Source organism: Electrophorus electricus, chromosome 5 (assembly GCF_041902795.1).
Source record: "Electrophorus electricus isolate QZ-2024a chromosome 5, ASM4190279v1, whole genome shotgun sequence".
Lineage (NCBI taxonomy): Eukaryota > Metazoa > Chordata > Actinopteri > Gymnotiformes > Gymnotidae > Electrophorus > Electrophorus electricus.
Window position 1 is genome coordinate 15,822,112 of NC_137501.1, and position 8,700 is coordinate 15,830,811.

The 8,700-nt window shown below is 40.7% G+C and overlaps 1 non-coding gene across 1 annotated transcript; it reads right to left on the bottom strand.

The window, feature by feature from the left end:
* Window positions 1–647: 647 nt before the first annotated feature.
* On the bottom strand, window positions 648–721 carry trnai-aau (transfer RNA isoleucine (anticodon AAU)). Its single transcript has one exon. It is a non-coding gene; the product is annotated as a tRNA-Ile (tRNA).
* Between the last annotated feature and the right edge of the window lie 7,979 nt (window positions 722–8,700).

Consider the following 8,700-nt stretch of genomic DNA (forward strand, 5'->3'; position numbering starts at 1 on the left):
ACATGTCTGGTTACTGATGGCACATCTAATATGATTGCCTGTGGAAATAGCTGAAGCTGCCTCATGCGCTTCAAAAAAAAAGAAACTGAGGTTGAAACAAGGTGTTGGAGCGATTAGTAGAACTCAGGGAGCCTGTGGGGGCAGATTTGGCGGGTTTACAAACTGATATTCCTGCGCTGATCTCTGATGTATACAGTAATGTATGTGGGTGACGGTCTATACTATATTCTTTTCACAAGGCAACTGTGGAGCTGTCAGACCTCAGTGGCAGGCATAATCATATCCCAACACATTTCAGACTAAACGATTTGAACTCCCTGGCACTTCCAGACACCTAACTGGCTATAATTTGATGGGGAGGATGCAGGTTGTCTGCATGCCTCTGGAATGGCTTCTTTGACCTATTCACACAGCGATCGAGAGCCTTACACTAATGCCAGAGTCCCTCTGATTTCATACTTTTCTCTGCATTGTCCAAGATTTGTAAACAAGCACAAATCCAGGGGTAAAGTTTTGTAATCAAGAACACACTCTCATGTACTTGGAACATGTCTTAGCAGATTGTGATTTACAAGCAATGTTATAAGCAACACAAGTTCAAACAGGTGGTTTGTTGACAAGGGGTCATTCATCAAACAAAACCCACATGGCCCATATGGGGATCGAACCCATGACCTTGGCGTTATTAGCACCACGCTCTGACCAACTGAGCTAATCGGCCTTTCTCTGTTCATTTCGCAGTTTTTGGTGGAGCACTGAAGGGAACCTTTCCATGAAATTGTAGACTTGGTGTCAACGAGATTACGGCCACTTTTTCGACCGAGCATAGGTGAAAGTTGACACTTATTGTTCCCTCTGACAAATGGTTATTCTGCAGCCAACTTTTGAATTAAACTTCAAAAGCAAATGTGGAGAAGCTTTTGTTAAAGAGCAAATCAGTGCAGTTGTACACAGTGACGAAATCATCAATTGCAAAGTCCACTGAGCTTTATTGCTGCGAGTTACATAGTGCTGTCTATTACACCATGAAATCTGCCATAACAACAAAAATGTAATGTCTGATTCTGTGAGCCAAGGAATATAAACCTTTTAGGGACATATTTAAAATATCAGATTTTCTGCCTGAGCACAGAGTAGGCATTTTTTTCTAGCTTTAACCATACGTCCTCTTTCTTTGGAAATCTGTGTCATTGCTGCATGAATAAGCAAAAAGATTTTGAGCAATTTTTTGTCTGGGTCTAAGGGGCAATTTATTCAAACCAAAAGATGCTATTTTAGCTAGTTTGTCAAATGAACATGTCAAACCTACAGAGACAATGTGTCTAGCTACAGAGCTCTGCAAGGTTTAATTCTTGGAAGTATTTGAAGCCATAGAAAGTTATTCTGTAAGCATTGCTTAACTCAATAAAAAGAGACAGTTAGAGCCAATGGCTGCCAGATCTAACATAGCTCACATTTTATAGTGTTTGCATAGCATATCAGAATCTGCAAGAACTATTCCTGTCATTTCAGGAATAAGCTTTTTTGACTTCACAGCTAGATGAAATATTTAGGGTGGATGCAGGATTTGGTATGATCTCCTAGAGAATTGCCATTCCACTGTGTCTTCAGCTTTTGTCCGATCTGCAAACAAGTCCCACTCTAGGAGAACTAGGTCAAGTGGTAGAGTGCTCTTTTAGTATGTGAGTGTTAGTGGGATTGATGCTCACATTCTCAAGTCTAGAATTTGTAGTTTTTTTCTATGATGAAATCCTTTCTGATAGCAAATGTTTTCGGGACCTGCTAATACGCTTATGCCATGCACACATTACGTGACTTTTGAAGTTTTCAAATTGATGTATGGCTCACACTGCACAACTGTATGTCTTGGAATCTGGAAAGCTTAATTTGTGGTATCTCAGTGGCAGACATAATCAGTGATAAACCACTGATATGTCAACTGGTCTTAACACAGACAGATTTAACTTACTCTGTTGAGACTGTGTCTAACTTAAACCTTTCCTTCAAATAGAAGAGATCCTTGTTGCAGAGGTAATGTTTTTACCTTTATATGGTTTTCCCACTCATAGTCATGCAACACACAAATGCAAACCTCTCACAGACTGTCTCACACACATCCAGTTATTCATCTGAACACATGATGTTTCTGTCTCTGTACCGCTATTAGTTATGCAATGGTTCCTCAATACTAGCACTAACTGAACAGGGTTCTGTATAAATATGATCTTTATAACAGCTGCCATAACAGCAAAAATGTAATGTCTGATTCTGTGAGCCAAGGAATTATTATTGATATTGTGAATATTTAATAACCTCCAATGCCAGCAAATTAAATTTAACAATATTGTGAAAATTGTAAAAGATACTTTATTCATGTCCTCATTGCTAAAGATTGTATCGCTTTATCACAGCGATACGCTAGTTAGCTAGCTAACAGTTGAGGTCAGCGAGTGTCAAACTCGGGGCTATAAACCATTCCTTGTGGAACCATTTCATTGTTCAGCTTTCAACTTTGATCGTTTAGGTGCTGGTAGTTTGTTAGCTAGCTAACTGTTCAGCAATAGAAAACCTACTTTTGTATGATTTAGAGACCCAAATTCACAAACCTGTGGGTTTTCAAATGTATCGTTCTCTCTAAATAAGCAAAATGAGTTAAGCCATTACTACAGCTATCGGACTGTTTGAACTACAATATTCGACTGTTCATTTATTGTTAATTAGATTAAATTAACTTTCATAAACATTCTGTATTAATAGAATGTAGTTTGTAATGACTGATTAACTGTGTATATTCAACATGAAGCTATTCATATAACGTTTCAAGTTTGGTTTATTTGTAACATACATTTATTTGCCACTTTCATTTTTAGGCTGTAAAATGAAAGCTCCTTGCTCACAATCATTGCTATAGTTTGATCAAATTCAGTTATATATATAAACTCCCTATTCAATGGGAAGAAACCAGTTCATGTCATTGTGAATTGCTGGTTCTGTAATCAAAACACTGAGGTTCCATATGAGAACAGAAACTGCTGAGACTGTCCATTCTGTGTGCAGTACAATGGCTTCTAAGAGGTATTGCTGTATTTGAGACATGGTGAGGACATATTTTAGTGAAAGTCTTCCAATGATGCACCCTTACCTGAACCATTTTATGCTGTTGCTGCTGTTAAAAAATGCAGAATGGTGATTATAACGAACCGATCCTTGCACAATATATGGAGCACCTCAACCATGGGGTATCAGCTGGTGTCCCTGTGCTTGATGCATCCAAGACTCAACCAGACACTGAAGATCAAGCAGCTGGCTTCCTTCACTCCCAGAGAGGAAGTAGGTTTTCCATTTGAACTGTTGCCTTCTTAGTTAAGACGTATGCATTGTTGATTGCAGTGCCAGAGCTGTGAAACTGTGCAAGGTAATGCATGTCCAGTGCTGGACTTGGGCAAAGATTGTGAGTGGGTCTTCAAGGGCAAACAGGATCTGATGGCCCACATGTAGTTTGATATTATTCCTAAATAACTAAGTTTACATGGCTATTTGAAAGAAGCTGATCATGTAAGCAGCAAAGACAGAATATCATTCTCTGACTAAGGATTTAGTTGACTCATGTTTAACCCAACTAAACTGTGGTCCTGGCTGATTTTAGTTGGACTATTGAGCCACTGACTCATGCACAGAGTTTTCTGAGTATTTTGCAGTTTCTTACTGTACTGAGTTCTTACTGAGTATAACATCAACTTTGATACATTTGTTTTCTTTTCACCGAACAAAGCCTTCAACTTTGACTGTGGTGACATGAAATCCAGATGTGCAGAGTGTTTTTTCAGTAATGCATCTTTTGCCCGTGCATTTTGATTGCAGTGTTAGGAGGTCATAACTGCTGATCAGAACTTTGGACAAGAGGGCTTATCCTCATGGCTCTCTGACTTTCATGTACAACAACAAACAATATTTTCTTATTTATTTTTTTCCAGTTGTAACAAACCGTTCTGCTGTTTTTTAACTTCTGTCAAATTTTTAATGGTTGTACAGGACAATTACGATGGAAATTGAGGTGTACAAGTGCCACCTTGAACAGACCTACGAGTTGTGCGGGCCTGTCAGACAGCTAAGCAGTATGACATCCAGCACCAGAACCGACAGCTGCGGGCCCTGCTTTTCAACCACCAGCTCAGATGCAGCCAAGATGCAGACAAAGAATTCATTAAGGTGAGTAATTATTGTCAATGGTTGTCTTAGAATGGTGCTAAAGTGCTTAAGATAGTTTTTGGCGATTCTATAGCCAAGAATTCTCAAGATCACATCTAGCTGCATTCCTGTTGGGTGTGAATGACAGTTGCTCCTTCCCAGTTGATACAAAGTGACGATAGAAAAAAAGGCGTACACGGAACTGGTAGTGAACACTGTCCTTCAAGTGCATATAAGTGCATACAGTGTTTGAGCCTGCAATCCAGTTCATTACCCTGTCCAACAGGCTCCCAGGTTCCCCTCCACATCTTCCTTGTCAGAGATAAAAATTGATATAAAAAAATGGATACTTGAATACTTTTGGTTACTTTTTTGTTCCTGGCTACCATGCTTTTTAAAGCATTGATTATTTCAAACATTGATTTATCTAAGATAAGCAAAGACCTGTTCTCTCTTGCTGCATTTTGTGGGTTTTTTGGGGTTTTTTTGTTTTGTTTTCTTTCCAAATGAAGCTGTTGTTTTCATTTTTGGTGGGTTTCATACTATCCACACCAGCTTCCAGGTTTCTCTCCTTTTACATACCAAGCAATCAGCTTCCTTTCTCTTTGCTACAGAGCACCTCTTTTCTGTCCACACCTGCTTGGCTGGTAGCTCTCAGAAGCCTTGCCTTCCTCACCTGTGCTTTTCTGGTTGCGCTGGCCATATGTGGGTCTGGATGTGACTCTGGAGACACATCCTCTCTCCACAACAGCCCGCACACTCTCAGCGGGGGAATCATCCCACCCAAAGAAGCCCACCAAAGTGACACTGAAGCCAAAGCAAAGAGCATCACCAAAACTGCAAATGTGGAATGACCTGGTGGGTATTCTGCCAGAGAGAGGCAATAGAGAATATCAAGCTGATCTGGTAGTCTGGAAGCAACCACCAGATGGCTGTTGCTTCTGTTGCCCTTTTGACTTCCATCAACATCTACTCAGGCAGTAAAAAGAAATGGTGTACTGGGAGGTAGTAAATCTTGCTAATCAGTACTTGTTTTTGGCCTGTGAAAATACAAACAAACAATACACATATTCAAACACTTCTGAACTACAATTGCTTATCAGGATTTACACAGGCTTATGTTCTTAATAGCTCTTTGCTTACAACTTCATCAAAGCGGTTTTGTTCTACAGTATGTGAAAAGTCTACTTTCCCACACAGTTCACATGAGTCTTGATTCGTCCTGCTGGTTCTTCATGTCTGTGAATGTGAAAAATCTAACTTTTTTGCTTGGCTTCAAGCAGTGATCCTTTGATTGTATCATTCATGATTCATTTAGGATTACAACCAAGTGGTTCAATATCCAGCTAGAGGTGTACTCAAGTGAGGTAATAAAATGAAATTATTGATGTAATAATATGATGGCAGGAATTGTAAAAGACCAAATTAGGCTTCAGAAGTAAGCAGGAAGTGAGAATGACCAAATATGGCCTCTGTGGCAAGTCCAGGATTGAGGCCAGGATACCACCTAAAGGTACAATTAAAAAAAAAAATGGTTTTGTAACTTGATGAAAATGTATAAATATTGAACCCACCTGAGACTGTTAGACATTCTGTGGTCAATACCTCGTCTGTATGCAACATTGAGCTCAGAATAAAGATGGCACCGGCTATTCCCTTCAATTAATTACTTTATTTTCTATTTAAAGTGTACTTGAGAAAAGGACTGGAATGTGGGAAAAATCTAGGAACCACACAAGAATGTCTGGAGATAAAAATTCAAGGCTGCATAGCCATATCTTAATGTGAGAGATCCTCCATTTCAGAGTCTGCTGTGTGAGAGTCCTGTGCCTTTTTTCTCTAGCTTGGAATAGGACTGTTGCTTCTGCTTCTTAAGGTTTTCAATCAACAAGGACGGTGGCTCCACCTGCAATGAACCATGAGCTTGTTATATTGAACTGCACAAGACAGTAAATTAACTCTTGTATTCATTCTGTATGAAGTGCGCCTCACTTGAGATGTCAGCCAAAGTTTAGCAGTAAATATGGTTATCTGCAGTTAAGTGTGTTGCTATTGATAGACATCTTCAGCTAAAAATAAGTCTTCCTTGACCCTAATCCACCAAGCCCAGATACAACACAGACATGCATGTGCTGTAGTTGGCTTCAAAACATTCAATGAACTTGTCAGCAACATGGTCCAGATTCCTGCAGCATGTGACATGCGTCTGCACGCATCCTGCCCCCACAGTCTCTGCCTGGCTCCCCCCACCCTCCTCCACCCCCAGTTTGCTCTCTCATCCTGCCCACCAGCAGCTAATGTCCGCTGCCGCAGCGCAGCACCTCCCACTGTATGCTGCATGCTCCTCTGTGTGCCTGTGGTAAAACCTCACCAAGTTTAGTGTTCTAGCCACTGCACTCCCCTCCCCAACTCACACATCAATCTCAGAGGCAGATGGATTCCTGTCTCCCAGCCGCATCCCAACTTTTTGACCTGTACACATACTTGGATAAATGTTCTCTGTGAATACAAAACAGCAACATTTACAGATGAGGCCGGGCTGTGCTAGCTGAGAGAGACGATATTTGAGCTTGAATCTGACTAGCACATGCACAGAAGCATAGGGTATTATGAAGACTCTGCATGATATCATGACCCAAGGTTGAGCTTACAGTAGGTTGCCATATTGCCTCATATCAAGGGCAGTGTACGTTGGAAGACCATAGCAGAGACGTGTGACCGAACTATGTGCACGAGCGCATAACATGCCACATTCCTTGTTTTCTCCCATTTTTGAGTGAAGCTAATTGATAGTGCCATCTGCCATCTCCTTTTAGAAAGGCAGTGCAGTGCCTTGGCTGTTGATGTGAGTTGTTTTGTCAAAGGAAAGAATTGAAAATGTGAGCGGTGATCTCCATGTAATACTTAGGCTTTAATGCCCTTTACCACTCATTCAGTGCTTGTCTGTGTTTATGTTTTCAGTGTTACAGTGTGATTTTATTTAGGTGAAATTTGTTTTCAGTCTATCTGCAGTAGTGCACTTAAAGGGCCAGGAAGGTTAGTGGAACACATTTGCTCTGCCTCTGACCTCACAATTCCACTGTAACAACAGTGTTCAATTCCGTCATTTAAAAAAAACAAACAAACTTGTTTTGGTTTAAATTTGTTTAAAGATTTGTTTAAATTGTGTGTGCCAGTGTATGTGAGCGTGTTACAGTCTCTCTGACCCTCCACACCCATTAGTGCGTTCTTCCACTAGCTTCTCTCTCGTTCCTGCTTCAATATTCAAGGGAGGATTGAGATCCATTCAGGTAATTTTGCAGTCTTCAAAAAATGCATTGAAAGACATTCCAGTAGCTCAGTGGTGCACCTGCGCTCCACTCTGCTCCCCAGTTCGGAGGATGCCAGCACCTATGTTTAGTCTTTTATGTTTAGTCTATTTTAGTCTGTTTCTCTTTATTTTCTTTGGACTCCAGTGCTTTTTAATAATCTGTTTTGGACATGGTATGGCTGCTCCATTACCCAGGAGCCCATACAAAGGTTCATTTCTGCCTGCCTGCATAACTGCTGGAGGGAGGATTTTATGTCCAGAAAATGTTAAGATGGCAACAGCTCGGTGGGAGACAGTATGTGAGAATCACCTCTTAGGCTCATTTTACTGTTTCTCATGTAGAAGGAATTCCCTCACTATGTTCCCATTCTGAGCATCAAAGCCAACTGGGATGGGGGTTTTGTCACATTCTGAATTCTAGCTCATGTCATATTTTGTCAGCAGTGGCATTGATAGACTCAGGTTCTCAGTACAAATTTACATTCAAGATAAGTTGTCTTTTACATATATATCCCCTCTCCTGCAATCATGGCTAATTAGCTGCATCCGTCATTGTAATTGTTTAATTTTTCATGCTAGTTCATTCACCCTTGTATTAGTGCCATGCATGTGAAACAGACTCTTGAAAGGTTTTCTTTTTGTATCTTGCATGCCTAGCATAATAGGACATTCAAAATCCCTTAAATTTTAAACTTTTTTTTTTTATGTATATATCTCCTCAACATTCCCAGTACAACTGCTGTAGAGTCCACGACTCAACTCTTGACTAAAGTCTTCACTCCGAGCGTCTGAGTCGGCTGCTGCGGCATACGCCACGCTGCTCTGTGACCCTCACTCTCCACTCCTCTCCTCTCCCAGCTTTTCCAGATCCCTCAGATGCAGACAGCCCAGCCTGCCATTCCAATTAACAGCGCTTCCTTTCGACCCGTGTCCAGCCAGCCCATCATGATGTTCCTGACACCCATGCCCTTCACCTCATCCCAGACCGGCCAGTACTACGTACTCCAGTACTACGTGCCTCAGGTACCCAGAGCAGAGAAAAGCGCCTGTGCAAATATGTACACAGTGTAGTAAATGGGTTGAAAATCTGTCTATAAACAGGTTGGCCAGCAATAAATAAACTGCTCCTAAAATGTGTAGATAAAAATATGTTTTATCTTGGAAGCAGAAATGAGAAGTTCTAGTTTAGTTTTTTTTCAGTG